This window comes from Macaca fascicularis, chromosome 13 (assembly GCF_037993035.2).
Source record: "Macaca fascicularis isolate 582-1 chromosome 13, T2T-MFA8v1.1".
Classification (NCBI taxonomy): domain Eukaryota; kingdom Metazoa; phylum Chordata; class Mammalia; order Primates; family Cercopithecidae; genus Macaca; species Macaca fascicularis.
In genome coordinates this window covers 13604274-13621000 of record NC_088387.1, presented here as the reverse complement: position 1 = coordinate 13621000, position 16727 = coordinate 13604274, and the positions used below count along the sequence as shown (strand labels likewise).

The window sequence follows — 16727 nt, the reverse complement described above, 5'->3', positions numbered from 1 at the left end:
ACACGGGCACGACGGCCCTCTTCTGTAAAGGTATTCTCAAACTTGAACTGAACCAATTCTGCTAATTATAGTCAGAGTCAGCAAAGATATATATTTGACCTCGGAATGATTATACTCGTTCTTTTCGTTACCCCTGGCAACAGCAAGAATGTAAAACAGAGTTGTGTGATACCATGTCACTTATTCAATCCCACTTGCTGGGATCTGACCCACTTGTAATAGGGTTTCTGTCTGAGTGATTTCCTTCTGACTAAAATCATGAGATAATTCCTTCTCTTCCTGCTTTCTCTTTCCCAGGCCTTTTCACTGCCCTTTCCTCAATCTCAGAAACTAAATCATACTTGTCAAAATGGAAGGCAAAGAAACAGTCTTAGGAGTGAATCCCACAATGGAATGGACTCAAGAGAGGAAAAAATATTCTTTTTGAAAATGTACAAAAGGAAAAGTCAAGAGGCCTGCGTTCCCTCTCACGACAGAAACAGACATCAGCATAGCAGGTCACTCAGCACAGTTCAGCTCTGTGTATGAAACAGAGATTCTAGTCCTTGTCCCTGTTTCATGATGTTGCAGTGAAGGAAACAAAACAGACAAAGGGCACAGGCTGCAGAAAAGGATTTTAAAAGGATGACTTTTAAAATGTGCACCTGCTTTTCAAGGGCACAATGAGGATATTTTCAAGTATATTAAAGCTGATTTATAAGAGATGGGTATAAAGACTCTACAAGGTCATTAGACTTTAGACTTACAAAGAAAACAAATCACATTCTCCTAGCATCACGAGTCAGGTGTTCCACAAATACTAAGAAGAGCCACCGCAACGGGATCCACTATGAGGGGTCAAAACATAACCCATGAAGCGTGGCCGAGAGCTCCTATAATTAGATTATAGGAATCTATAATCAGGAATCTCCTGATTTCTAGGAATCTAATTTTAAACATCCTCACAGCTAGCACATCACAAAAATACAGAGCTCCAAATGCCGTAACACAAGTGCTAAGAACACCTAAGCCAAAAATATACGAGGCATTTCAGGCAAGAATCCAGAATCAGAAGAACCCAAGTTTTCTAAGTTCTTCAAAAGCTGGTGCTGGTTGAGGCTCTTCTGCAGACTTCAACAAAAGACACGCTAGAATTAGCCATTGACGGTAACCCTGAGTCAACACGCACCGTGTTCGGAAAAGCACAAGGCCTGCTCCGGCCTTGAGACCCCTGGGAACTTTCTCTGGACCGCACCGAGTGGATGACTTTGAGAACTCAAAATAACCAACAACCAGTCCATGAACAGAGAAAGAAGACTGCAGCCTCCCTGGGGACCTGGCTCCATGCCTGCCCGCTTTCTTCCGGATACCTTTGCCCTTCCCGGCTCCCTGCTTCACCTGGCGACGCTCTGGGTTCAGGCCCCTCTCCAGCTGTGTCTTGGTCCACGGCTGGCTGCCCGTGTGAAGCACCAGGCCTTGAAGGACCATCTCCACCTGCTCCCTGCACTTCCCACCCACTTCCGCGAGACTCCCAGGCTCTGGCTGCTCTCAGGGATCAGGGCCGCCAGGCTCCCCTCACAGGCTCCAACTGGAGTCCTGCCCCCTGGTTTTCAACAACACTTGGGACTTTCTCCTGGAAACTCTCGGCTCTGGACTTTAGTGAACTGCGCCATCCAGCTCTTCTCTGGACTCTAAGCAGGGCTTTTTCTGGGTCTTCCAACCCTGCCTCCATTTCCAAATGTGGGCTTTCCTTTGGCCTCCTCTCTCCAGACATGCACGCCTCACACTCTGGCTACTTGACCTGCCCTTCTACCTAAGAGGCTCCCAAATGCACCTTGCTCCAGATTTTCCCCAAGCCTCCTCCTGTATTTCCAGACTCGCAGCTTGCAGTGGTGTCTGTAAGTATCTCCGAGTCAGATCCACACTTGCTTCTGATTTCCAGCAAAGCGCAACGCCGACCTCAGGGTGCAGACTCGCAGCTTCTTCCGCCTTCCTGCACTCCCTCTTCCCCTCCTGACCCAGGCACCGAATCGCTCAGCTCACTGGCTGCCTTCTGTCCTCCTCTCGCCACGGCGAGTGCCCTGCATGAGCCTGCTCTGTCCCTCCGGCTCCACGGCGTGCCGCACATCAGAGGCGATTCTCTCCGAAACCCTCAGTGGCTCCCTCGTATCCGACAGGTAAGGACTTCCACATTCTGGCCCCAATCTAACTTTCTGGCCTCAGATATGCACATGCATATTTTATCTATGCAAGGAGAGTACAGGCCTCACACCTGCTCTCATTCCTGGGCTCCTAGCTCCTCCTGAAGGTGCTGTATGAGCTACCTATGCACTTTCCAAACACTAATTGAATATGCGCTTGGAGAACATTTACTTGATAATTTTGTGGCATTGCTGGATAACGTGGACAAAGTGAGAACTACGCAGGTGTGTGGATGCTGCCTTGCCCAGACCTCACTTACCCAGACACTCCCAGATGCTCAAGGTGACCAGCCCTATTGGCGCACAGGCAGGCGCAGGAGGCGCAGGCTGCACTCCCACAGCTGGGCCCGGCGAGCTGAACTATAATCATGAAGCAGCTGTTTGCTCCTAAATCTGTGTATGCCGGTGCACTTGTCACACATTACTGAAACCAATAAAGTATGACTCCAAGGAGAGAATAATTGTATGAAAACTAAGTTGGATGCCTTTCAAAGACTTAATATGGGGGAAATTTTTTTTTCATTTTAATCTTTTCTACATTGCTATCATATTAGGTATGGGCAAAAAATATACACAATGTTTGAGGAAATAATTTTTAAAGGTTTCAAATGTAACATAACTTGTTTCTCTTGTGTTGCCTATTCCCTTCTAGAAGAATCAAAACTGTGGCAGGCCTGCGATGGCTGTGGTTGAGGAAAGAGGCCACACCCACAGCCAGTAGAACCACGCTCAGCAGCAGCCTAGCCCCGCGTGGAAGAGGCGTGAACACTCTCGGGAGAGGTGGATGTGCACTAACCGTTCCCAGCTCTGACCTCTTTGATTAACTGAATATGGTGATTGGTTTTATCTGAACGTCAGACAAAAGGGTGTCTATGCCCAGGAAAGACTCTAAACACTCTGGACCCTGCTGGGGCAGATGGTGACCTTGACCCAGTGATACCACTCTCCATTGGGCACCCAGCCCAGTCTCCTAATCGTAAAGGACATTCATAGCAACACTACGAAAAAGAAACACGACTGTTCTGACCCAGAAAAGTGAAATTTAAAACATTAAATATACAGGTTCTAACTAAGAGGCAGACGGACCGGGCGCGGTGGCTCATGCCTGTAATCCCAACCCCTTGGAAGGCCGTGGTGGGTGGATCACTTGAGGTCAGGAGTTCGAGACCAGCGTGGCCAACATGGTGAAACCCCATCTCTACTAAAAATGCAAAAATTACCCTGATGTGGTGGCGGGCACCTGTAATCCCAGCTACTTAGGAGACTGAGGCAGGAGAATCGCTTGAACCCGGGAGGTGGAGGTTGCAGTGAGCCGAGATCATGCCACTGCAGTCCAGCCTGGGCAACACTTTCTCAAAAAAAGTAAAATAAAATAAAAATAAATAAAATAAAATAAAATAAAAGGCAGACAAACAAAAGGAGATTTCCTCTGATGTTAAAAACAGAAGTATTTGATTCACAGCCTGGATAATTGAAGATCTGTATAGAAATCACCTAGGGCCCCGCCCTCCCTCACAACAGACTGGGGTAGAGGGAAGGAGGGCAGGAGGGGGGCCCCTTATCCACGAGAGGCTCCTCCCACCCCATCCCCTTCCTCAGGAGGGCGGCCTGCCCAGCACAGGCTCCATTCTCCCCAGGAAAGACCCTGGCGTCTCTACAGGAACACCCACCTCCCTTCCCTGCAATCCACTCCAGCTGCTCATGGCCAGTCAACGGGGGCGCTCTTCAGAGAGGAGCAAACGGCTTAGGGGAGAGCCTGAACTCCCACGTCCCAGGTGTGGCTTGCCAGGGAGCACAGAGGAAGGATGCAGGTCCCGAGAAGGAGGAGGCGCAGGAGGACGATGAGAGAGACAAAAGAGACAAGAGAGGCTGCCTAGCGACGCGCTGAGCGCAGGACCTGGCGGAGGCCTCCTGGGGAGGGGCAGAGGCAAACATGCTGCTGCTTCTAGGCTGCTCCGGAGATACAAGCTCGGAAGGGGCTGCAAGACAGGACTCGCTGAGGAGCAGTCATGTGGATGCCCCGCCTCTCACACGGCACACACTGAAAACATGCAACTAACAAACAACACAACACGCATGTACAATGCGCTTATACAACACTGACAACACACAATGCACACAAACACACACAACCTATACAACACATACCCAATACATGCAACTCACAACACAATATGCATTTTTAACACTCAGGCAACACATAACCAATACATGCAACGCACAACACAACATGTACGTACAACACACTCATACACACATACAGCACACGTAACTCACATACAACACAACACGCACGTACAATGCACTCATACAGCACACACAACACACAACTCACACACAACATGCACATGCAACACACTCATACGACACACAACACTCATATAACACACAACACACACAACTCACAACACAACATGCACACACAACACTCACACAACATGCACACAATACATACAACTCACAACATACACATACAACATACTCATACAGCTCACGTACAAAACATGCAACTCACGTTCAACACAACATGCACGTACAACATACATGACACACGCAAATCAATGCAACATTCACATACTCACAACATACACATACAATACACTCAAACAACACATACAAGAAATGTAACTCACGCACAACACAACATGCACATACAACACACTACACAACATTCAACACATACAACATACACAATACATGCAACTCAACACAAATACATGTACAATGCACTCACAACACACAACACTTACACAACACACAACACATGCAACTCACAAACACACGTACAACACACTCATACAAAACACAACACTCACACAACATACACACAATACATGCAACTCATATACAACATACACATACACACGTACAATGCACAACACTCATATAACACACAACACACATACAACATACAAAACATACAACTCACAAATACATGTACAACACACTCATACAACACACATACAACATACAAAACATACAACTCACAAATACACGTACAACACACTCATACAACACACAACACTCAAACATACAATAAATGCAACTCAACACAATATGCACATACAACACACATACAACCCATGCAACTCACATACAACACAACACACTCATGCAACACATTCATACAACACACACTGTACAGATTCTAAGTATGAAATAGAAAACAGCACACGCACGGTTTCTAAAGTATGATGAAAGTGTTTTCAAGAAGGTCGTCCAACATCCAAACTGGTACCATGGCCTCATTTTCAGCTGCTGCTCAGATTCAAGCATTTTTATCATCCGCTCTATGAATTATAATAATACAGCATAAACCCAGTTTTCATTTTACACCCACTTTGGCGTGGGGTGCTCCAAAACAGGGGCCAGGAGCCTCAGAGTCGTCCCTCAGAACAAAACACAACCCACACTCAGAGGCCAGGAAGGGAACTCGGGGGGCGACACACACTCTCTCATCTGCAGAGCTCTGCTTCAATTACTTCACACGTAACCAGGGCTGGAACGGGGTTGGTGAGGGTACAGACATGGCAAACTGAGAAGAAACTGGCAGGTGGAGAAAGATCGGCCAAAACCCAAGGAAAAGTGCTGAACGTTTTCCACAAATAGTTCACACGACAGATGATACTCGGGCTACTGAAAGTTTATTGAGAGGGGTCTTGCTCCAAAGAAAAAGTTCTCTCTCAAGGTTATCGAAGATTCACAGCAGACACCTGCCCCCAACACACCATCTGCCGAGGGCCTATGAGTCAAAAAGAAGGTAAGACAGAAGAAGTAAGGGTGCAGGGGAAGGAGAGCAGGAGGGGACCGGGTACTCGGAACCAAGTGAAGTGATGGGCGGACACTGAATGCCTGACTCCAGGGTTATCACCTCGGAAAACAAGTCTGTTGAAGTCCGTAGTAACAGTGTTAGTGCTTTCACTGAACCTGCACTCAACACTGGAGAACCTCCCTGTGTTATGAAGACGATCTGAAAAATAACATTAATTCACAAGGTAGAGTGACGATTCAGCCACAGAAAATAAAACTGATATAATCCACTACAAGTCACACTGTGTCTTTCTTTAAGACTGGTCTATGATGCAGAAAAGAGACAGCTTGAGATCTAAAATACTGAAACTGGCAGACACCTCGTTTCCCTGAATTCTCACAACCGTGGCACCAGCTAGGGTAAGACAGAGTGGCTTTCAGAGCTTCCAGAACAACAGAACAGATCAATCATAAATATGCAAAGGTGATCTGAAGACAGAATTAATATTCCACGTTTTGGCTTAAACTAGTCATGTGATTTCCAATAAGTGGGAAACATCCACACCAATTTTTATAGGAAAGTTCAATGTGAACACATAGTACAGAACACTATCTTTGTTTTGGAATTTATTTATTTAATATGACAATTTCAATTGTCTTTAGGGATTCCTGATATTGAATGCTCATCTTTATTAATGATGAGCTACCCATTTTCTGACTGAGGAAATGGAAAGTTGTCACTGCCTAACAGCAATACTCAACACGGCATGTATGAAAGGGAAAGCTACACCTGTGTGCACACACATGCATACACATGCATACACATACCTACACATGTACACGAACACACATACACGTGTATGCACGTGCACACACATGTACACATGTGTGCATACATACATATGCACGCACACATGCGCACATACATGCATACACACGCATATACGCACACACATACATATACACACGTACACATGTACATACATGCATGCATATACACGTGCACATGGACACGCATACACGCACATACACATGCATACACACGTGCACATACATGCATGTGTACATGCATACGTAAGTATCATCTCAGGTATGTGGATTCAAAATTCTGATGCAAACAAGAATAATCACAAAACAAGGTAGGGTGTCAACAAGTGAGAATTGAGATGGAAGTCCTGGAATGTTCCAGAGACGATATGAGGGAGGTCTGCACATCACATAAACATCTTACCCATTTTAAACGTGACCATTCCTGCCAACATCGGCCTGGATTAAGAAGATTTCATTTACATAAGGAACAGAAAATATAATACTTGTTCTAATGAGGTTCTCTAATCATTAGATTATTTTCATAATTATAAGTAATCACTAAATAACTTCCTTTCAAGGGCCTAAAAATAAAAATAAGATAACAAAGTCACAGTCCTGACAGTTTTATCATGCAAATCACAGCTGTGAAAATCAAGCATGGCTTTGAGACTATGCCCTCCTCAAATACCCTTCATGGAATTTTGTACCAGTAATGGCTGGTAATTGTTACACCAGGTGGAAAAGTATATCATTTGGGGTATATGAAGTAAGCATGTAAAGAGAAATGACCACACACACCTGAAACCAGGTCTCATTTCACAACTGTTTCCTACTGTAGATTTGCTTAATTTACTTCATGAGGTGCCTTGAGGAGAGAAAGCAGAGCTGGGATCTGCCCCGAGGCTGCTTCGGGAAGAGCTGGGTGGGCACCAAGCCCCTCAGACCGAGGGCTGAGCTGCGTGGCCATGACCCCATCACTGCGGCTCCCCAAGCCTGTGTCTCTGTGTGTCACGCAAACCCCTGCCACACAGGTGACACACGCCACACGCCTGACACAGGCTCAGCACACAGGGAGCGATCAGTAAGTGGTGACTAGAGAGAAGCGACGGCCTTCAGCGTGGACGGAGAAAACAGGTCACAGACTCACAGAGGAAACACCGCTGATCCACAGACGGAGAAAACACCACAGATGCATGGACGGAGGAAACAGACCACAGACGCACGGAGCGAAGAAAAGCACCACAGACGCACGGAGGGAGGAAAAGCGCCACAGACGCACACATGGAGAAAACGCCACAGACGCACAGACGAAAGAAACGCCACTGACGCACGGACAGAAGAAATGCCACAGACGCATGGATGGAGGAAACGCGCCACTGAGGCACGCATGGAGAAAACAGGTCACAGACGCACGAAGGGAGAAAACGCCACAGACGCACGGACGGAAGAAACAAGGCAGAGACGCGCACACACCAGTGTGGAACATGGGACAGGAATGTCCCGGCCATGCACCTTCCACTCCCACTAGGGACTTCCCACCCCAGAGCACTCAGGATGGCTGTGGAGCTCCTGCCACCCACCCCAGAGGTGAAGCTGGGGAGCCAGAGATGAGCAGGTTCACGTCCATCAAATGCGGCTGCAATCCCTGTAACAACAGGAGGTCACCATTAAACAGAAGGGCACTTCACTTGGAATAAAAGCACTCTGCATAAAAGACTAAAGATTGGCCGGAGACCGCTTAGAAACCATCACAATCATTCTTGCTAGTGACAGTGAAGCTTCAAGAGTGGTCACTTTTCCTGTAGAAACGCCACAGAGGTGATTCCTGGAACTCAGTTAGAATATTTCTTTCCCGGAAACCACACAACCAAGAGTTTAATAATGCCATCTCTTGAGCAGAAAGATTAAGATTTGTGATGAAACAAAACCCTGGCAAGCCTCCTGATTCTAGAAGATGCTATACAGAAAAGCTAACTCAAAGGGCTTGCATTTCTTTTGTCGTTCATGACACACATGAAAAAAATTTTAAATATACAAAAAATGTAGGATTAGTACAGTGAGTACCAATGTATCTACTCCCTGGATCACAGATTAGATTTTAAATGTAAAGTTCTAAAGGTTCCCAGCTAAGGAAATGTGCAGTGTAAGCCTCTACCTGGTTAGAACCAAGGGGAATGGAATGAGCTTTCCCCGGCCTTGCTACTCAGCTGGGAGGGGCTGCCACAGCTCCGCCACCCCACACCAGAGCACCCAGGATGGCTGTGGAGTTCCTGCCATCCATCCCAGAGGTGAGGCTGGATCCCCAATCGAGGTGTTAAGAGTGAGCCAGCTGGGCGCGGTGTCTCAAGCCTACAATCCCAGCACTTTGGAAGGCCAAGATGGGTGGATTACGAAGGCAAGAGATCGAGATCATCCTGGCTAACACGGTGAAACTCCGTCTCTGCTAAAAAAAAAAAAAAAAATACAAAAAACTAGCCGGGGGAGGTGGCAGGCGCCTGTAGTCCCAGCTACTCTGGAGGCTGATGCAGGAGAGTGGCATAAACGTGGGAGGTGGAGCTTGCAGTGAGCTGAGATCTGGCCACTGCACTCCAGCCTGGGCGACAGAGTGAGACTCCATCTCAAAAAACAAAACAAACAAACAAAAAGAGTGAGCCAGCCTTTAGAGGCCATGTGGTCTATACTTGAATAGAAAATGTTCCAGGAAACCAAAGATTCCAATGCCTGTGATGAATTCCTAACCATTTGAAACCCAGGCTCCTCATCTATATAAAGAGAACAATGCTCTCTCCTGAGAAAGCATTTCAGAAGGATGAAAAAGGATCCACATGAGAGCAGCTGAAAACTACAAAGCACCCTGCAATTATAAGATTTTTTCCATATCTTTGTTTCAAAGAATGTCAGCATTCTAAATATTGCGCTTCATCCCACATCACCTTTCAGGATCAAATCATAACGATCAAAAGTATCAGCAGAATCCCTACCAGCTCAGTCACCGTGTGCTTCTTCTCCCTGCATGAGAATTCCTGCAGAACGATGGGACCATCCAAGAATGGCTCCCTGCCATCATGTGCCCATATTCCTTCCCCAGGGAGCTATTCCTGTACTCAGGGGCATGGGAAACCTGTATAACACCACCAGAAAGTCCTTGTTTGATTTACACACTTCCCAGAAGGGCTGATTTTATCCAGAATCCGAACTGTGTCAAACACTAAACCTAAGAAATCATTAAAAACCAAGGAAATGTAAGGTCATCTCCTGCCCAGGGTGCATGGCTACTAGGGGAGAAATAGAAAATGAGACACGAAAGCAAACTTTTAAGATATTCAGAACACCACTGGATGATTCCAGGAACCCATTACAGATCATTGCTGTTCCTAATAACAGGAAAGAAATTCTAAAATTCCAACAGGCATGGTGAGTCCCTCACTTGCATGAAATCAAAATAATAATCCATCGCTATCTTTAAAAGACAAAAGAAAAACTCTATTTCCTCTTCATATTAATTTGTGTACAAATAACTTAAGTGAGGAAATCTTAATGTCTGGACTGTGATATCAATAGCAAAATAACCCCAAGCTTCCCAATTAAAGGATATAGACGGGCTGAGTGGATTTAAAGAAGAAAAACCAACTATATGCTGCCTACAAAAAACTCACTTCAGCCGTAAAGACACACATAGACTAAATGTGAAGGGATGGAAAAACATGTTCCACATTAATGGAACTCAAAAGTGAGCAAGAGTAGCTATATTTATTTCAGACCAATCACAAGTTAAGTCAAAAACTGTAAAAAGGTAATTATATAATAAAGAGATCAACATAGCAAGAGGATATAACAATTACGAGTATATGGGCACCCAACAACAAAGCACCCAGATACATAAAGCAAATATTAGTAGATCTAGAGAGAGAGGTTGGGCACGGTGCCTCATGCATGTAATCCCAGCACTTTGGGGGGTGGAGGCAGGTGGATCACCTGAGGTCAGGAGATCAAGACCAGCCTGGCCAACATGGTGAAACCCTGTCTCTACTAATACAAAAAATTAGGCCAGGATGGTGGCACACGCCTGTAATCCCAGCTACTTGGGAGGCTGAGGCAGGAGAATCATTTGAACTCGGGAGGTGGAGGTTGCAATGAGTTGAGATTGCACCTCTGCACTCTAGTCTAGGCAACAAGAGCAAAACTCCGTCTCAAATATATATATATACACACATACATATATATATATATATATATATATATATATATATATATATAGAGAGAGAGAGAGAGAGAGAGAGAGAGAGACACCAACACATCAATAGTAGGGGCCTCAAAACCCCACTGTCAGCACTGGAGATCATCTAGACAGAAAATAACAACAAATTATCAAGTTGAAAGTACAGTGTAGACCAAATGGACCTAACAGACATTTACAGAACATTTCATCCAACAGATACAAATGCACATTTTTCTCATCGGCACATGGAACATTCTCTAGAATCAACCACATGCTAGGCTGCAAAAGAAGTCTCAATACATTTTTTAAAAATTGAAATAACATCTAGGATATTCTCAGACTGTAACAGAATAAAGCTATAAATCAACAACAAGGAACAGATACTTCTCAAAAGAAGACATTTATGCAGCCAATAGACACATGAAAAAATGCTCATCATCACTCGCCATCAGAGAAATGCAAATCAAAACCACAATGATATACCATCTCACACCAGTTAGAATGGCAATCATTAAAAAGTCAGGAAACGACAGGTGCTGGAGAGGATGTGGAGAAATAGGAACACTTTTACACTGTTGGTGGGATTGTAAACTAGTTCAACCATTATGGAAAACAGTATGGCGATTCCTCAAGGATCTAGAACTAGAGGTACCATATCACCCAGCCATCCCATTATTGGGTATATACCCAAAGGATTATAAATCATGTTGCTATGGAGACACATGCACACATATGTTTATTGCGGCCCTATTCACAATAGCAAAGACTTGGAATCAACCCAAATGTCCATCAGTGACAGACTGGATTAAGAAAATGTGGCACATATACACCATGGAATACTATGCAGCCATCAAAAAGGATGAGTTTGTGTCCTTTGTAGGGACACGGATGCAGCTGGAAACCATCATTCTTAGCAAACTATCACAAGAACAGAAAACCAAACACTGCATGTTCTCACTCATAGGTGGGAACTGAACAATGAGATCACTTGGTCTCGGGAAAGGGAATATCACACACCAGGGCCTATCATGGGGAGAGGGGAGAGGGGAGGGATTGCACTGGGAGTTATACCTGATGTAAATGACGAGTTGATGGGTGCTGACGAGTTGATGGGTGCAGCACAGCAACATGGCACAAGTATACATATGTAACAAACCTGCACTTTATGCACATGTACCCTAGAACTTAAAGTATAATAATAATAAGAAAGAAAGAAAGAAAGAAAGAAAGAAAGAAAGAAAGAAAGAAAGAAAGAAAGAAAGAAAGAAAGAAAAGTCAGGAAACAACAGGTGCTGGAGAGGATGTGGAGAAATAGGAACACTTTTACACTGTTGGTGGGACTGTGAACTAGTTCAATCATTGTGGAAAACAGTGTGGCGATTCCTCAAGGATCTAGAACTGGAAATACCATTTGACCCAGCAATCCCATTACTGGGTATATACCCAAAGGATTATAAATCATGCTTCCATAAAGACACATGCACACGTATGTTTATTGCGGCACTATTCACAATAGCAAAGACTTGGAAGCAACCCAAATGTCCATCAATGACAGACTGGATTAAGAGAATGTGGCACATTTACACCATGGCATACTATGCAGCCATAAAAAAGGATGAGTTCATGTCCTTTGTAGGGACACGGATGCAGCTGGAAACCATCATTCTCAGCAAACTATCGCGAGGACAGAAAACCAAACACCGCATTTTCTCACTCATAGGTGGGAAATGAACAGTGAGATCACTTGGACACAGGAAGAGGAACATCACACACCGGGGCCTGTTGTGGGGTGAGGGGAGGGGGGAAGGATAGCATTACGAGATATACCTAATTTAAATGACAAGTTCATGGGGGCAGCACACCAGCTTGGCACATATATACATATGTAACAAACCTGCACATTGTGGACATGTACCCTGGAACATAAAGTTTAATAAACAATCAAACAAAAAACAAATCAACAACAAGGAGAACTTTCAAAACTGTATAAATACATAGAAATTAAACAATATGCCCTTGAATAGCCAATGGGTCAATGAAGAAATTAAGAAGGAAATTTAAAAATTTCTTGAAATAATTCAAAACAGAAACACGACATATCAAAGCCTATGGCATACAGCAAAAGCAGTATTAAGAGGAAAGTTTATAACAATAAACTCCTACATTTAAAAAACAGATTTAAAATAAACAACCTAACAATGAACTGCAATGAGCTAGAAGAGCAAGAACAAATCAAATCCAGAAGTGGTAGCAGAAAAGAAATAACAAAGATCAAAGAGGAAGTAAATAATATGGAAACTAACAAATATAAAAGATGAAGAAAAGAGTGTTGGTTTTTTGAAAAGATAAATAAAATAGACAAGCCATTCGCTACACTAAGAAAGAAAAAGAAATCCCAAATAAATAAAATTAGAAACCAAAAAGGAGAATTACATTTGATACCACAGAAATACAAGGGATCATTAGAAACTATTTTTAACAACTGTTATGTCAACAGATTGGAAAACCTAGAGGAAATGGATAAATTCCTGGACATGTACAACCTACCTAGATGGAACCAAGAAGAAACGGAAATCCTAAACAGACCAATAATGAGTAACACGTATGACTATATAATAATAAAATGTCTCCCAACAAAGAAAACCCCAGAACTAGGCGGCTTCACAGCTGAATTCTACAAATTTTTATTTCAATTCTTCGCAAACTATTCCAAAAATATTGAAGACGAGGGAATTCTGTCAAGTTCATTCTTCAAGCCAAGCATTACCCTGATACCAAAATAAGACAAGGACACAATAAAAAGAGAAAACTGTAGGACAATACCCCTGATGAACACAGATGCAAAAATCCTCAGCAAAATACTAACAAACTGAATCCAACAGTAAATCAAAAAGATTATACACCATGATCAAGTGGGATTTATCCCAGGATGCAAGGATTGCTCAACAAACACAAATCAATAAACACGCTACATCACATCAACAGAATTAAGGACAAAAACCATATCATTTCGACAGATACAGAAAAAGCATTTGATAAAATTCAACGCTGCTTCATGATAAAAAGTTTCAACAAACGAGGCACTGAAAGAAACATATCTCAACACGATAAAGGCCATATGTGACAAACCCACAGCTAACATAATGGTGAATGGGGAAATACTAAGAGCTTTTTCTCTGACACCTGTAACAAGACAAGGACGCCCACTTGTGCCACTCCTATCCAACACAGCACTGAACGTCCTAGTCAAGAGCAGTTAGGCAAGAGAAAGAAATCAAGGTCACCCAAAGTGGAAAGGAGAAACTCTAATTGTCTTTTTGCAGACTATATGCTCTTATATATTAAAAAAAAAAAAAAAGGCTCCAGCAAAAATCTCTTTGAACCGATAAACAAATTCAGTAAAGTTACAGAATACAAAATAAACATATAAAAGTCAGTAGCATTTCTATAGACTAACAATGAGCCAGTGGAAAAAGAAATCAAGAAAGCAATCCAATTTAGCTACAAAAATATAAAATAAAAATAAAAATACCTCAGAAGAAGTCTAACCAAGAGGGTTAAAGATCTCTATGAGGAAAATGATATTCTACCCTCTGAAGGTAGAACAGTGGAACCTAGAGACAGGAAAGGGCGGCGGGAAGGCAGAAAGGGAGAGGTTGGCTAATGGATACAAAATTACATCTAGATAGTAAAAATGAGGTTTAGCGTGCTATAGCCTTGTACGGTGACTGTAGTTTATAATTTATTGTATATTTTCAAGCAGCTAGAAGGGAGGATTTTAAATATTCCCAGCATTAAGAAATGACAAATGTTTGAGAAGACGGACATGCTCATTATCCTGATTTGCTAATTACACATGATAAACATGTATTGAAATATCACACTGTATCCCATGGATATGTACCATAATGTGTCCATTAAAAATAATAATTGTTAAAAACCCAAGGGCCATTTCTCATTTGTCCTATGTCAATGTCGTGGTCCATTGGTGGAGACCTAGCCATTTGCAAGTTAGACTATAGTCACTTGAGCTGAAAGCAAATGAATCATCACAAAAACTACCACTGGCACCAAGTCTTCTTTCCAGAATTTCCTGGCCACAGCACTGCCACAGTCACTGTGGGCAGGAAAGACACACTAGCAACCAACTTTCAACCCCAGTACAGTTGAAGCTTATATTTCTCTGGTTTGGAATAAGTGTGTGTTCATAACTTACATTTACTCCAACTGTCCCCTTGCTTAAATAGCTCCTTAAGGATGATTTCCTGTTACTAAATTCCAACAGCTTCCGAGCACCCATTATATTCTCCAAAGCAAATAAAAAGAGAAAATGTGTTGAAAGCCTGATAATGTTCACTGAAGAATCCAGCATGATGTACTGCTTGAAATGGCCACTCCACCTTGTTCCTTTACATGACTTTTAAAGTAGCCCCAGTTATTACACATAATTGAAGCCATAATTTCTGCAATACCATTAGGTCCACAAAGGGTGGGGCCAGGGGACTTCAAAGTCTGTCTCTGAATTTTTTTTAAAAAAAGGAAAGCTTATGAGAGTAGGTAATGAAAATAAATATTCACACAACTCAGAACAGGGCATGGTGACACATAAAGCTCCAGCCTGGCACAGGTGTCCAGCCAGTGAGGGTGGGGACACAGACTCATATGGTCCCCACAATCCCCCAGAAGTGCCACAAACAGGTGGATGGCCTGAGGTAGAATCAGGCTCCGAATTCCAGGAGCTGTCTGGCTCATGTGCACCGCTTGTGGTCCACAGTGCACGAGGATGCCCCACGTCAACAGTCCCGGTGCAGAGCACAAGAATGCCCCATGTCACGAGCCCCCGCTGCAGAGCATAGCCCGAAGGTGCCAGCCCAGCCTCCTACACACACTGGCCACCAAGGCACTGCCCTCCAGGAAGGAGGACCCCAGAGGTCGTGGCAGGATGAGGTTCTGCTCTTCATCATCCCCGAGCAGAGGGGAAAGTCCCAGCAGACATTTGGGGAGCCTCTACAGGTGGCTGGGGGACTCTGAATGGAGGTTCAAAGTTGTCCCCAGATACACTAGACTCAAACCTAAAACAGGTCATTCTTCCAGATATGCCCAGACTGGAACCTATACAGGCCATCCTTCCTAGCTTTCCTCTGGAAAAGCAGGCTTAAAAGAGTATCGACTAAAAGGGGCCACCAGGAAGAGGGAAGTCCTATCTTTAAAAAAAGAAATAATTTTTCTAAAAAAGAGGCACTGAGGCTCTGACCCATCTGATCACTGAGTACGTGCTCAGCAGCATCTGTCAGAGTAGAGCAAGTACACACATGCTCTCCATATCCTGTGCTCCGGGTCCCCGTGCTCCCTGCTCCCATGCCCCCCGCACCCGTGCTCCCCACACCTGTGCTCCGGGCACCCGTGCTGCCCACACCCATGCTCCCCGCACCCATCCTCACCTCCCCACACCTATCTGTGCTCCCCATGCCTATGTTCCCTGCACCCGTGCTCCCCGCACTGTGTTCCCTGCACCCATGTCTGCTCCTCGAGCTCTCTTCCACTGATTTCCTCTGTACGTCCCTCTTGATAGTCACTGTCACCTCGAATCACCTGGCTAAATGGAGGTAAAGAAAAAGTCTAGAGTAGCACATTGGAGGACAGAGTGGAAGTGGCTGTTTACCAAGCAGGGCTATGAGATGAGCGCATCTGATCCCCATTAATCCTGACGGTCAGTTGATTAGCCCTGTTCAACAGCTGGGGACACTGAGGTGTGGAGGGACGGGCTT

General features: G+C 44.2%; 1 long non-coding RNA gene across 1 annotated transcript; it reads left to right on the top strand.

Moving 5' to 3' along the window:
- The first annotated feature begins 1402 nt into the window (after positions 1 to 1402).
- LOC141408265 (uncharacterized) lies at positions 1403 to 3598 on the top strand. The gene is made up of 2 exons (XR_012421741.1): positions 1403 to 2156; positions 2833 to 3598. It is a non-coding gene; the product is annotated as an uncharacterized lncRNA (long non-coding RNA).
- Positions 3599 to 16727: the final 13129 nt, after the last annotated feature.